We start from the raw sequence: 15,904 nt of genomic DNA, 5'->3' as shown, positions 1-15,904 counted from the left end.
GGAATCACATGATAATTGTCAAATGAAATGCATTTGTTCAAAAATGTTTATTTTAATATATGACAATAATGCTCAGAGGAGAGAGTCCAGGTGTTTCTGTCCCACTTACCTTAGTTGCTCTCTTGACTCCTGTTACTTCTTATTCTTCTCAGCTACAGTATTTTCTTTCTTTTCTTCCTTCCTTCTCTGTCTCGCATGGGCTCAGACAAGAGCCTCACTGGTGCTTTCTCTCAATGACATGTTTCTCCTTCTAATGTCAATATGTTACTGCTCTTTGTATTAATACATCACCTAAATCATTAATGGTGGCAGTGTACACTCTACATTCTAGATGGAACGTATGTGGGTTATGGGCTAGAAGGCTGACAAGTTAAGTCACTTGACTTCTTTTTTTTCAATCAATTTTATTTTAACATAATCTAAACACATACCATTTAGAAAATATGAAGAAAAATTTACGTACAAGTGTTGATGCTATTGCATTTGGATAAAGCTGGCAAGTTCTTGTTACTAGCATAGCCCAGGAAACACCACGGAGGAAAACCAATATATTGGAATAGATGTTGTGGTGTTTGGCCCACAGTTTGATAGCTTGCAGGATTAACCTGAAGTTGTCAATGTTTGGTACTCGATGTAAAATTTCATTGGTTACCCTGCATCTTATATATAACTTTTAAGTTAGGCTATCATCTCTAAAGTCCAGGTCTTCTGGAATAGTCTGCAAGTGCTAATCCTGCAAACAAAATAGCAATCTCTATCCCAGAACACAGTTTGATAACTGGTACAAATGCCTCTCCAACAGCTCTTAAATCGATTTCTTCCTATAATTTCAATTCATCATAGAATGAGGTGAAAAAGTCACTTCGATCACCATGTCTTGGTGCAACACATAACACATCAAGATCGGCACCTTTTTTATGTACTTCTAATTTGTAAGTTCCAAATGTAAAAATTTTTCTTCCATCATTTTCAATTACAGATTGTGGAAGATTCTTGCTTTCACTGATTTCTTGTTTCCACTCTTTTACCAGGTTATTTAATTTTCTTCCCAAAATTTAAATCCTGTGCTGCAATTCCTCTTCCTCTTCAAAAACTCCAAAGGGCTTCAGTCTCAATTAGTTTCTGTGTAAGTAGGCAGTCAGTCTCCTTGGGGGCTGCTAAGATGATGGGAGAGGTAATGTCCTAGTGCTTCTGCGTCTGCTGTGTTTGTTGTGATCCCTGCATTGAAACTGGCCTGGAAACCCTACCAACCCCCAACCCTGCCACCACCCTGGGCATGATCCACTGAGGCAGGAGGGAGGCAAGGGTCTGCCTCAGCCCTGGGTCCAACACCAATACCACTTGACTTCTTGACTAAACATGGTGATGAGCCATGAGAGCCTATACTTAGAAAGGTTTTACAGCAAGGAATCTTAGTATTTAAGGGAATAAAAGAGTAAAAGTGATAATCATATACCTTCACAGGAATTTACATTTAATTAGGAAAACCTTACATCAAATAATATTCAAATTCCAACCGATGTTTGTGTTTGACGTACAGTGAACAATAAAGAAGGTTCCCACTCTACCCTCATTGTAAACACATTTGAGGCAGATTTTTCTCATGGTTCTGACAGAGCTGGAGACATTCTCTTCTTAGTTTGAACTATATAGAGTACTTAGATACTAAAGGACCAAATGAGGTCTGTCTCAATCTTCTCAATAATAAACAATTTTTGAAAATTTAATAGTAAGTTATAAATCATGGTATAACAGGATTTTTTAGAGAACAGATTACTTCTAACATTTAATCATATAATGTTTTGCTTTAAAAACAGGATAAATAGATTATTTTAGTTTAGGAACAAATGCATCAAGTGTGCTGCTGCTGATGAGATGCTGCTCCTTTTCTAGGCATTCTCTTCTGCCCGTGATCTTATACTGATTAAATTTAAACACATCCTGTTCCACCAGTTGTAAGATCTAATTTTTCCTTTAGTCCTCTGAGTATAGAGAGGTTTAACTCTTTTGTTTAACATTATTCACTTACAAAATAAAAATTCACATGGTAATTTGGCTGGACTATTCTAACTTTTTAAAGTAACTCCGTTTAAGAATATACCTTATGCTTAAACACTTTTTGACATTGTCCAGATTTTCCTGCTAAGGTTCTTCTTTTGTTCCCATTTTACTTCTCATTTTTTAAAGTAGATCTCATTTTCATGTTTGTAGACGCCATATTTTTTAAACAAAATCTTCAGTGAAGCCATTATTCCCCACTTTTATCTACAAATATTTTTAATATCACTCTAAGAGAATTCATCTGCAAGCAGTGACAGTTTTACTTCTTATTCTCCAGTTTGTATTCCTTTTACTTTTCTACTTTGTCGGTAACTTATACAAAGACAGTTGGTATCAGAAACGACCCTTGAAAATCCTCTGGATGAGAGTTTACTCCTGAATTACTAACAAGCAGAAGAGCAATGAGGATCTCAGTGAAAGAAAGAAGTGTGTGGGGATAGCTCTGGCATTCAGTGGCATCAGAACTATTGTGGTTTTCACCTGTGCCCAAGTAGGATCACCTAAGTAGGAAAGTGAACCACTGTGATGTCCATTTGCTGCTCACTTGACCAGTATGGGAGAAATAAGTATAAAGATGGCAGACTTGTTTGGTTAACTGATTGAAAGTCTTAAAAATAAATATGCCAGGCTAAGACCAGCACAATTTAACTAATTGAGAAAGACATAAGATCTCTAAGGTAACTTTGAAACAGTTCCTCATCTTCTAGAGCTACAGAGAAGTCTGTACTAAAATCAGGTCCAGATTCAAAATATAAAGGTGGCTGACCTGTAAAGTTTTGATGCATCTCTTGTGTCAAAGTCAGGGTGCTCTGGAAAAGAAATTAGTGAGACAAACCTGGAATGGGGAGTATGGATGACAAACCTGAGAATCTTAAACTTCAAGTATCCCTTGAACACTCAAGAGAGTGTTCCAAATATGCACATTTAAGTTCAAGGAACTGAATATTTTTGCCCTTTGGGGGATTAAGGTCTAAATACACCTAATGGGAAGTAATCAGCCCAGGGGACAATGCTGAGGGTAATCTAGAACATGTGATGGAGAAGGAAGATGATAGATATTAATTATAGCCTGTAATCAGCTGTAATGATGGGGTACAGAGCTTGCTGAGTGTCATTCAGTTATTGTATATGGTATCACCTTGAAGGGAATGCTGTGGTTCATTGAACTTTTACTTCCACTCTTGTAAAATAAGTGAAGACCTCTTATGCTCACAAAAGTGGTGTCCATGTATCACATCATGGCAGCTTACTGTAATAAAGGAAATGAGTGGAACCTAGTGGTTCGGGGGGTAAACTGCATCAGACACCTCAAATACAGCATTTCATATCACTTTGCCTCACCTGTCTCTTTCTCCAGCTGCACTTATTAGCTCTTGGTGGACACAGGTACCACCTGACTGCACCTGACTTCATGCCAGTTCAGCACGCCTCTCAACGGACTTCTTAGATGACACTCTTGATTCCATTATGGGAACCCCTATGTATCCACTCCTGCTACCTGGGAGGATGGAGGAGTTGAAAGTAAAAGATATGTCTTTTACCAATGGAGGAGCAGAACCAGTGGATAAATACTATAAATACGCCTCCCTTTCCTCCCCTTGATTGGTGTTCCTGAGATGTACTTTATATGGCTAATACAGTACGTTCCTGTGGTTCAGACAATTGCTCATTTATGGGGCATCCAATTTGATCAAGCTTTCCTTTATTGGGCCACCCTCCTTTCACCCTGAGTTTCCCTCCTCATGTTCTCCGGGATTATATGATAGTGAGGTAATGGCAACAAAGATCTCTGCCTCAGATTTCATTTTCAGGGAAACTCAGATTAAGATATCATTCAATAAATACCATTAAATAAATTACTTTAAATGAACAAATCATACCTATTTAGTGTATAGAGAATACACTAAAACTAAATTTGGCTATTTTTTTTTCTTTGTTTATAATTTAGTTTTTGTAAGAGACTCTGATGCTTCTCAGATTTTCTTATATGCTGCTCCCTTCTCTGAGGGGCAGTTTGGGAATAGCTGCAATAATTTATTCAAATGATTTAATCTAAAAAGTATGCAAAATATTTTATAATTATGATTATAATGTAATTTCTGTAATAGGAGGAAAACATCAGAAACAGATGTATAGAGAGTCAAGGTAAATAATTTAAATAAGGTATGATACATATAAAGGATGGAATATTATGCAATGATTAAAATGTACATTCTGGAAGCATATGTAAATGTCTGTAATGTGATCCTAGGGAAAAGTCTGTTAAAACCTGAATATAGTGTGTGACTTTCATTTTAGAAATATACCAAAATATTAATATTAATTATTTTATTAATTATTAATAAATATTATAGGCATCTATGATTTTGTAGAATATTTTTTATTTTGGATATCATTTTTATGTTTTTAAATTTCATATAATTAAATTATTACTTCTAAATTAGATAAGTAAATACCTTATTACCATAAATAATCTGATTCTTATTTTTGCAATATTTTAACCTTTTAATATTTCAGCATCTTTTTTCATGGTAAATGATCACAGTAAATGTATGTTCACATCTTTCTCCCCCCAAGTGCTCTCCAAATACTTTTTTCTCTTCTCAAATAATGTTCAAAATAGACTGCATCATAGAAATTCAAACACATTGGTAACTAGTCTTATTAACATTTCCAGAATCCATAATGGAAGGCAAGTGATATATTTTAAGAATACAACTAGTTGCATATTCTAGAAATATTATCAATGCTAATATTATTAAAATATAAGAAATAATATCAAGACTGGTATTATATTTATTTTTCCTAGATAAATATGCATAACGAAATCTAAAGTTATACTCAAATGTTATGAGCAAGCATTCTAATGACTCCTAATTTAATACACACATCTGCCAGACTACTCCTTAATTTCCCACTGATGTCTCTTCTGAGATGTCAGATCTCAGGTGTATGGTTCCTTTCCCCAAATCACTCCCACAACCCCCAGTATTTCCTGCCTCTTTGATAGCAAGTTTCTATATCCAGCTGCTTTCTACCTATTTCATTCTTGTTTCCTCCATCTCTTCAACCATTCTAAGACCCATATCTAATACAGCAAAAAATAACTTTGACTTAAAACTCCAAAATATATTTTGAAATAGTTTTCTTATGGTCAGTTCCACTTTTACCAGCTAAGAACACAGCTCCACATCTTACTTTGCTAAAAACATAGTGAAAAGAGTCCCACAACATTCTTACCCTTCTTAAGAGTAGTAATATTGGTCTCTTTGAAAAAGAAATCCTATGTTATTAGCCCTTTGATAAAAGAAGAAAACAAAACCATGATCAAATGTGCCCCCATTGTACTTAGGATAACTCAGGTGTGTCAAACTCCTTGTGCTACATGGCTTTCCCAGCTCTCAGTGAACTGATCCCTGCCTACCTCTCACGTCTCCTCATCTTCCTCTTCTTCTCTGTCCTAGTCTTCCATCTTCCACATCATGCTCAATTCTTGATCAACATAAAATGTGAGAGCTTAACGGACTCTTCCCCCCAAATTCACCCATCTGGCCCCTTCTCATTAGTCATGTCCCTGCTTAGAGATCATTTCTTAACTAGGTGTTCTCTACCCTGACCACCTATTTAAGAAGCTTTCCTTTAAAAGTTACTCTCTGTAATGTTTCTGTTTTGTATTCTTTGTACCACACATCACAAACTATTAACACCCTATTTTTCAATTTAAGTTGGTTAATTTCTCTCCACTAGAAGATAGGCTCCAGCAGAGCAAGAGTTTCTGTCTTTCATCATTTTTGTATTCACCTAAGAGGATTTCTGGCAGAGAAGAGAAAGAGTGAACCTAAAATAAAACAGCAACTTCCCCTTCTCCTCCTCCCCACCTCCTTCCCCTTGTCCCTTTCTTCCTTAAGTCTGTCACAGTTGCAATATAAAGCTCATGATGTAAATTTAGTCGAATTCAGAAAGTCACTTGATATCTGAACAGCTAATCTCATTACAAATAAGAGCATCACTCCTGTCTGAAATAACTTTATTTTTTTAAAATTCTACCTTGGGTTTAATTATGTGGAATGGAAGCCAGGTAAACCTTTAAAGCCAAGGTCACTATTATGATCCTTCGTGAAGGTGGCAGAAAAACCGGAGATTGATATTGGAAAGAGATTGTTGTAAAATGGCCTCAGAATTTCCAAAGAACCTATACTCTGTTTTCACAGGAATATTAATCAAGGCTCCCAAACTCGTTTGTCACCTACATCGAGTAAAGGGCATTGGACAGTGCTAGCTGTGCCTTCCGTCCACTCCCTTCCTCAGTATATCAAGGATTTGGCCTTGTTGGTTCTTCGTCTTCATGATATGGGAAACAATGCCATACAGCTATTCAAAGTGGGATTGAATATCATGAGATGCTAGGAGACAACTTTGCAGTAAATCAGATGTAGTGCTGTCCAGGGGAAAAGAGAAAAAATGAGGTACTTTTTTGATTTGCTGGAATCACATGTATAAAACATGTAAACTAGGTTAAAGAAGATCATTTAATTACCATGTCTTCTACATGGCTATGACCATGTAGAAAGGCTGCTTCAGCACATTCCCGAGTTTCTGCTCTCTAAGAACATATCTATATGACTTTAGCTACCAAGGATACATTCCAGTGGTAGAGATAAAGTCAGTTTGCAGAAATTATGATGATTGCATTCAACTGTGCTTGCTAGCATCTCTCTCTTTCTCAGTTAATAAGAAAACCATAATTAATAGCTCTTTAAAGCTTTTTGACACATTATTTCTGGAAATGCCATGGTCAACAGCAACTAAAGTCAGAGAGAACATTTATTGTTGCTTTCTGAAGCTCCGGCAATAAGAGAGTTAACTACTGACAACTGATTTGAAAACCAATATTATCAGGTGCTCAAACACCTAATGATATGGAAATATTTACCTTTTATGCAAATATCTTAAAGAGACAAACCAATTGAAGAAGTTACCAGATTGGGCACTGGTTGATATTTCAATACTGCCTACTTGTTTAACAAAACCTTAAACACTGTTATCTTTTTCTCAAAGACTTTTGAAGGTCAGCTCCCTGATCAAGGATGAATGTTAAGACTAGTACCATTAAAAACATGTTCCAGAAAATACATAGCCAGAAGACCAGGCAGCGCATGTTCTAACCTCAGTTTTCTACGTAAGCTCACATGTTACAATGTAAATATTCTTACCAACCTGATTACAGTTTTTCTGATTTAGTTGTAGAGATTTGAAATTTTATTAACCCATTGAAAGGAAAAAAAGTCCACATAGTTCCCAAATGGGTCTATGAGGGCTGCAACACTTTCTCTGGAATGTCAAATGATTGAAATAGTCAGATATCCTCATTGCAAGTAATAATAATAGAATATTACTGCTATGTGTCCAGTACAATTATCACTGTATATATATATATATATATATATATATATATATATATATATATACATACACACACATATATATATATACACCCATCTAAAAACCACATTTAAACGGTAAGGATTATGTATAAGTATGTATATACATATGCTATTATATAAGTGTATAGATAGATGGTTGATATAGAAGAAACCGTAAAATATCAGTTTACCAGAAATGTTTTGGAATTCCCCAAGCACAAAAGGAATTGATATTAAATTCTTTCATTTGCTGGAAAATGCCAGGAAACTCTTCTAGCAATTTAGCACTATCCGCCACTCCCCTGTGTTCTCATTTTCCTCCTTACCAGCTTACATTCTATGCTGAATCTTAAGGAGACCTACAATGACCCCAACTTCCTCTTTCCTTTTTTTCCCAATAATATGCAGTTGATAAAATCACAGTCTTGCTTAAATCTAACTGTCCAGGACTCCTGTTCAGCCACTCAGCCCCAATGTACTTCAGGGCACTGCTGAAGGAATTACACACATCTGACAAGCTGCACTTTAAACAAACAATTCAGTCACATTGTTTGGAAGAACAGTGAACCTAGACTTTACAAAAATGTCAGTGTCATAAAAGAAAAAAGGAAAAGAGGCTGAGGAACTGATCTCTATTCAACGAGAATAAAGAGACATGACAAATAAAAATAATGTGCAACCCTTGCTTGGATCCTGGATCAAACAATAAGCCATGCCTACAAAGTTCATTATTTGGATAGTTGGATAACTCTGAGTACAGACTGCATATTAGTTTGTAGTATTGTATAAATACTATAAATATGATATATTAACAAGTATTATATTATTTATTAGATAGTATTATAAATATTATATTCCTGAGGGTGGTCATTGTATTGTGGTTATTCAGAAGAAGTTTCCTTTAAAAATGTCAATAAATTGACAGAAGGAGCAGAGGGGCAAAAGTTGAATCCAGAATCCATGTAGAAGGGCACGGTTGAAGGACTGAACAGAGGTGTTCACTTAGAGCAAGAGAGAAAAGGGGGTGGTGAAATGAACATAAGAGTCACTGAGAGAAGGCCGACCCCCAGAACACCAGGGCCAGCAAGGCCTGGCCTTTCCTATCTGGTTGGAGCAATGAGTCCAGGTGAGGCCTTGGTGACCATTGAAAGGGAAGGAACTTCCTGGAGAGCCAGCATGTACACTGAGGACATTGAACATGGGGGAGCTTGAGTGAGTCCTCACAGATCGTTCATAGGTCTGCTTTCTACAATGAGAGCTCCTAGGGCAGTTAAGAAGCTCCCAGAATTTAGCTAAGTAGTTCTTAATACTTAAGGTTATTAATAATCTTGTTAGAAATGTTGACTCATAAATCTAGAATTGCCTAGGAACCTACATTTTAACCAGGAAAACAGATGATTTTTATGCAGGTAATAAAGTTTCTCATAAAGAAACCTAGATCTAATGTATGTTTTTCTATATGGTTTTGTGACAGTTCTCAACTTATTATGGTTATATTTTTTTCCTGACAAGATTGAAAATATTCATCCTTATTTTGCATTTCCAGATGAGTTTTATCACAATACTCGGGAGGTATGTCAAGCTGTATGGCTATTTACAATTGCAACTCATCACCTATGTATTATACTTAATATTACCCAAAGTATGTATGTATAGAATGATGTTTTTCTGAAGCCAAACTGATAGCAACTCTGCCAGGTTGGTAGAGCAGGGGCCAACCTCATTTTCTTTATAAAAAAACAAATTATAGAAACTTTAAATAACATAGTTATAACTTCACTTACAATTTTTCTGACAGAAAAAAATATATTGTTAAAACAAAACCACCTTATGTTACTGTGGCTTTATGTCTTAGATTACTGAATTCACACAAATCTTGGTTATTGGTTGACTGAATAAACACCTCCTGATGGTAGGTGCTGCTATATCCCTAGCACCTAGAAGTATGCCCAGTGAAAACAAAAACTAAAGAGAAAGAATAAAAGTTAAAAAAAAAAAATAATAATGGTGAGGAAAGGAAGCACAGCTAAATGTATAATGGTGAAACTAAAATATTCCTAGAATTTTCTTCCTTGGGGGGAAAAGATATGTAGTGTGCCTCCTGTGTTTAAGTGTAGCTTTATCTTCTTACCCAAAAGTCTTTTCCTAGCCTTAAAACCCTCTAGATGCATGTATACAATGGAATATTACTCAGCCATAAAAAGAAACGAAACTGAGTTATTTGTAGTGAGGTGGATGGACCTAGAGTCATACAGAGTGAAGTAAGTCAGAAAGAGAAAAACACATGCCATATACTAACACATATATATGGAATCTAAAAAAAAAAAAAAGGTTCTGAAGAATCTAGGGGCAGGACAGGAATAAAGACACAGATGTAGAGAACAGACTTGAGGACACAGGGAGAGGGAAGTGTAAACTGGGACGAAGTGAGAGAGTGGCATGGACATATATACACTACCAAATGTAAAATAAGTAGCTAATGGGAAGCAGCCGCATAGCACAGGGAGATCAGCTTGGTGCTTTGTGACCACCTAGAGGGGTGGGATAGGGAGGGTGGGAGGGAGACGCAAGGGGGAGGAGATATGAGGATACATGCATGCATATAGCTGATTCACTTTGTTATACAACAGAAACCAACACACCATTGTAAAGCATTGTAACATCCAATAAAGATGTTAAAAAAAAACAAACAAAACTAGATACCTCTTTATTTTCCATTATACTCCATTGTGAAGTACTTTCCTTAGCCTGCAGTGAATTTGAATCAAAGTTCCATATGCTGTTCTGAAGAGCTTGTTTCTATAAAGTGTTCATTACAATTATGGGCGACCTTTTCAATTTTTGTTGCTGCTGTGTAGTAGAACAGGAGGCAGATCAGATAAGCGTGATTATGAGAGTGTGTGCATGTGAGTATACTTTATTGACCTTTATCCGTACCTTTGTATATGATTAGTATTTTACCTATGTCAAGATGTATTGTTAATATGTCAATGTATTTTATTCAAATGATTAATCAAAGTGAAATGTAATAGAAATATTTTAAGAATCTATTTATAGCTTTAGATCATTAACTCCAACTATTTTATGTGTAAAAGACAGTGTAAAGATATATGCTTGAAAATAGGTATCTGCTTTGACAATCATCTTATGAAATAATCAATTGGATTATATAAGAATTTTTCAAACATTCTTTGGTGTATATGTGCGTGAGTGTGTGAATCAGTTTTCCCATTTGATATTAAACAGGAGATATTTTATTGACATTCATTTGCTACTACATGGTCCCAAATTACCCTGAGTTCTTCCTTCCTTCCCGGAAATATTTAGCAGGTTCTCCTCCATAGTAAAAGGAGTTATATTCACATCACTTTTTTTTACAAAATATTTAAGAATCTTGAAAAACATTTACATAGGGTAGGGAAAAATGGCTTTGGGGATTTTGTTTCATTAAATTTATAATTCTTCTTAATCCACATAAACCAAATGTTTTGAAACTTCATGATTCAAAACTTTTTAAACAACTCCTATGAGTATTTTTCTCATGTAGAGTATAAATACTGGTACAGCAGATATTAAATGTACAGTGCAATTGAATAAATTTGTTTTACCTGTAGAGTGTGTACCTGTAAATAGATTTCTAGTCATGCACTGAACTGAAGTTTAGGTTGGTGTGGCTAGGGAAAGAGAATTATGTAGACGTCTACAATAGAAGGTGGTCCATTGTATTTACTTCTACACTGTCCACAAAATCACAGGCTGCCCTCCGCACACTTATTCTGCAGCTAAAGAACTAGGAACTACCTGGCCTCATTATTTTAATGATTCCCTTCACTTCAAATAACACAGGGAGACTCTTCCTTTTCAGGAGTAATCAGAGCCATTAGTCCCAAAGACCTGCCACTTAAGAAGATAATTGCTAGTTTTAAATTAAAAGCTGTTTCTTACATGCAGGTCTGAATTGTAATAGTATCTTTGTGTAATTTTCATTGTTTCTGACAAAATAGAAATTTGCTGGTACAAAGGTGCCATGGTCATATATTCAATAGATAGACTATTCTTCCAAAGGCTAATATCTAAGAAGATAGAGGTAAAATGAGCTTTGTAAAAACATTAAATATAAGGTAAATTCCTGTATTGGCTGCTGTCTTTACATTGTACAACTGTTTAACAAGTTAAACACAGTTTAAAAGATGGAGAAGTGGAAGGGTGTTTCTTCTCCTCTGTGTCTCTCTCTGACACCAAGTAAAGCGAAATGACTATAAAACAGTTAAAATAACGTAGACTATTTGAATAACTAATATGAAATATGGAGGAAGGATGCCATTATTTAATATTTTCCTATCCTAATCTGCACAGAGTGTACCATATATGTTTAAGAGAAGAAAAAGGAGGGGGAATAATAACCAAAAAAAATGTAAGAAAAGTGTTTAGAGGAACCATTATTTCAAGAAGCAGAAAATATTAACAAGTACTTGACTTTTTCCAAATTGTGAAAAACTTAAAAATGAGCAAAAGTTTATTGAATGTTCTATACATTGTACCATTCTGAATGATCTCTCTTTTTCACTGTCTTTAAGCTATTTTAGAAATCTGTGGAAAAAATTCAGAGTGGTCTGAGATTTCTCCAAAAATAATGAAAAATCACTGTCAAAAAAAAAAAAACAGTAAAAGAGAAGTTAGGAGAGAGATATAAATATAGAGAAATTATTAAATTCCAGAAGAAAACGACACCAGGTTGTCCAATAAAACTAAGAACTTGAGGATACAGGGCAGATGATAGTGGTGTCAGCCTAGATTTTTAATCTTTTGATATCTCTGATTTCCCCACTAAAAACAGAGTAAATAAGATAATTCCAAAAAAACAAAATAACTCATTGACAGATGACTGCATGTAACCACCAAGCATCTGTGCAAAAGAAAGCAGACCTAAGCAAATGGTCCACTTATTCACTTATGAATGAGAAAATAACCCGAAGGGCTAAGAGATACTCACTGGAAAGTGGGAGTGGCCAATTTATGATCAGCCTCTGATAGGATGAGGAGTTTTGCATACTCCAATCCAAGGGTGAGTACAAAGGAAACTTGGGGATGTAGTAAATTCAACAGCCAAACAAACTTTTTAAGACAATCCCATACTGTCAGAAAGACAGATAAAATAATGTCAACAGAAGCAGGGACTCTAAGGGCAAAGGAAATGGAACTTCCAGATGAAAATGAGGGAGTGGTAGAAAAGCATTCCCGCATTCCATTAAGCTATACTTTTGAGTATTGATGAAACCAACAGAAGAAACTCCAGCATTGCGAAATGAGTCTTTTCCTACCTGCTCCCCCCTCCCCCGCTGCAACATACTTCCTTCTAAAATTTGGGCATGCTAATTTCATGTCAAATAAACAACCGAAAAGGATTGTAGTTAGAGAGTATACAGATTTTCTTTTGTTAGAGAAATGTAACTAAAACAAAATCTCCTCCCAAACCAGAAACCTCTCCGAAGGTAGAGGAGAAAGAAAATAATTTCATTATTAAATAAGCACTAAACTAGAATGTGATGCACATCACAGGCAATCCACTAAGAGACTGGAAAGGCAGGAGGAAATCTCACCCTTTATGCTGCCAAGTGGTTACAACTCATAATATAACATCCCCAAGATGAGAAATAACTCCTCTTAAAGTAAAAGGACTTGACAGCACATTTTGTCACCGATAGGTCATCTTAGATTCGCCTGGTAATCTGGGGTAGTTATCTGCATTGACTAATTAGCTTCACGCAGTGGAAAAAAATGGACAAAATATAGTATTGAGACTTGGAGTGAGGCTCGCACAGTAATTACTCTTCTCCCCTCCCATAGGAACTGGGAAACTGAGGCTCTATCTCCCTTGAAGATTACATTTCAAAGAGATGGTTCTGGGGTTCCTGAAAAAGACATTTTTGGATTCTAAATCTGGCAAGACATTTATTTAGCTTTTTTAAAAGGTTTACATACATTTCAAAGAGACAGAGAAAGAACTTTCTAAATCAAATGATCTGAGAAAATTGAGGGAGTCTCTTATTTTCAGCAGGGAGAATTAAGCCTTTTTTGTTTGTTTTCTTAGGTGTATACCTCCTATTCAATGTAACGATTATCTACTTTTAAAGAATTGATGATAAATGGGTGTCATCTTGGATTATTTTTGTGCGTGTGAAAAATAAGTATGTTTTCCGAAACAAACAAAATTTTTTTTTTGCATTTCTTGTTAATTCCTAGCTTAACAGAATACTGCTGCGTTGTTATTCCTGCTTCTGCATTCAATATGTAGCAAAATGTTACGGTTGAAGTATATGAAGAAACATATAAGTGCTGTGTATGCTATATATCAGAATGGAACAGCACGTGGGGTTGCTATGGGCTTGGACCTTGGCAGATGTCACATTGGGTCCCCAGGTTCAGCGCCAGAAGGCCAGTTCAGGCCCCCTTCTGGCTCCGGGAAGATTATAGATTGGAAGCTCACGCATGCGCAGTTTACTCCCGCCTTCTGGCTTGAAGTGGTTGCTCTCGTGCACAGCCTGTAAGCCAGCGCCTGTCTTTCTGCACCTGGTCCAGCCTCTGGAGCGAGGCACCACCGCACTATGAATCTGGGGCAGGATTGGGGCGGGACAGGGCTTCCAAAGAACTGAGATAGATTTGTATGATGGGTGGTGTGAGCCATGCTTTCTACGGGCTAGAGTCTGGGATGAGGTACCTCCAGCACCAAGGACACCCAGGCGTTTCTCATCCCAGGACTCCCTTGCCAGACCCAGTAGAACTTCTGAGATCCCATGAGATGGAGCTTCCTCTGGGAAAAGTGAAAAAAAAAAAAAGAAAAAAAGATATATAATGGATAGTGAAGGTGGCTCTCCTGATTACTGAAGAAGAAAATAGCAGTTATTTGATCCAGAATAGATATTGGATCCAGCATAGGACTATGAGAAAGTAGGGTAGGTGTGTAGGTTTTCAGATAGGAGGAACTCGAAGGGAGAAACTTGTCTTGGTCTAGGAATTTGTGAGTGTCTGGCATGCCCCTCTAATTTTGTTCAAGTTCAAAAAAAATTAGTACTAATTACAAGGTTGTAATACACTGTGCTTGATAGTTTCCCCAGGGTACTTGGACTGAGTGTCTGTGAGTGTATAGTTATGTGTGCCCAAATATAATTTTTATGCTCTGATGTAAAAACACACAGCAATTTGCACAATTTGAACACCTCTATGAGGAAGATGACATCATTGCAAAAGAAATAAAGGAAGCAAGTGTCCTAAAATTTTCAGGATGGAGCATGTAACTACCATTGACACCCACACTAGAAGTATTATTTATAGATATAACTCGTTTACTTTGGAAACTGGGCAGTGTTTGTGGAATTGGATGTAGGGAAAATTATTTCAGAGACAGACAAGATGTGTTAACGATCATAATGTTTAACAGTAAAGTACTAAATATCTTAACTGTATAGTGATAAACAGTTCCAAAAATCATCATTGAGAAGTGACTTATCTTTCATTACTTATTGGCTTCTGTGTGTGTATCTGTGCATATTTCACAGATTATAGTATACAGAAGGTTTTAGTTAGACTACTCTCAAATTCCATTAGTTTTATCTTTCTATTTAGCCAACATTTAATAAAAAGTCTTAATTTACATAATTAATTTGAAAATACCAACCCCCTCCAAGAAAATAAAGAAGCTATATGAAAAATAGAGGCCATGCTTAATCCTATCTTCCAGATACAACCATTGTAAATATGGTTGCTGTTTTCCCTTTTGGTCAAGTTCATATTCAGTGACAGGTGCATTTTATGAGAAATTGACTGATGCCAATTTTCATCAGTATATTACAAAATATCAATCACATCGCCAGGCATAAAATTCCAAGTAATGTGAATCCCCAGATTAAAATTTTGTCAAAAATTAATTAATTTTGAAGTTGTCAGGCTCAACAAATTGCAAAATGTTTTTATACTGCTGCCACATGATACCACTACTTAAGTTGAAATAGGGAAATATCTGGCAGACTTTATTAAGATAAGGCTTGAAATATGAAAGGTTTAAACTGAGCCAAATATTCAGGCTTGCATCTCTCACAAAAGTGCCACATTCCTGAGTGTATTTCTGTCTCTTTGTTTACATATATAGACTATGAGGTCCCAGTGGAACCTCAGTCAAAACTCCCTGAAGCTTCCCTGAGACTTACCAGGTATTTAATTTGGGGGTGGGTGGGTGTAAAACATGTTTTTAAAACTGTGACTATTACCCAAATTACATGAAGAACATACATATTTAAGAAGGGTAGATATCATGAAGTGTTTACACAATACCTGTGAAATTCCACTTTTTTCCAGAAATTCTGCATTCTTATTATTTACCATTTATGCTGCGGAATATAGGGTGGTCTGTCCATTGAACTTGC

The 15,904-nt window shown here is 35.9% G+C and overlaps 1 pseudogene; it reads right to left on the bottom strand.

The window, feature by feature from the left end:
• Window positions 1–394: 394 nt before the first annotated feature.
• LOC118892023 lies at window positions 395–1,278 on the bottom strand (annotated as a pseudogene).
• Window positions 1,279–15,904: the final 14,626 nt, after the last annotated feature.

This window comes from Balaenoptera musculus, chromosome 3 (genome assembly GCF_009873245.2).
Source record: "Balaenoptera musculus isolate JJ_BM4_2016_0621 chromosome 3, mBalMus1.pri.v3, whole genome shotgun sequence".
NCBI classification, from domain to species: Eukaryota; Metazoa; Chordata; class Mammalia; order Artiodactyla; family Balaenopteridae; genus Balaenoptera; species Balaenoptera musculus.
The sequence above is the reverse complement of the archived record's forward strand: the minus strand, read 5'-3'. Positions and strand labels throughout refer to the sequence as shown.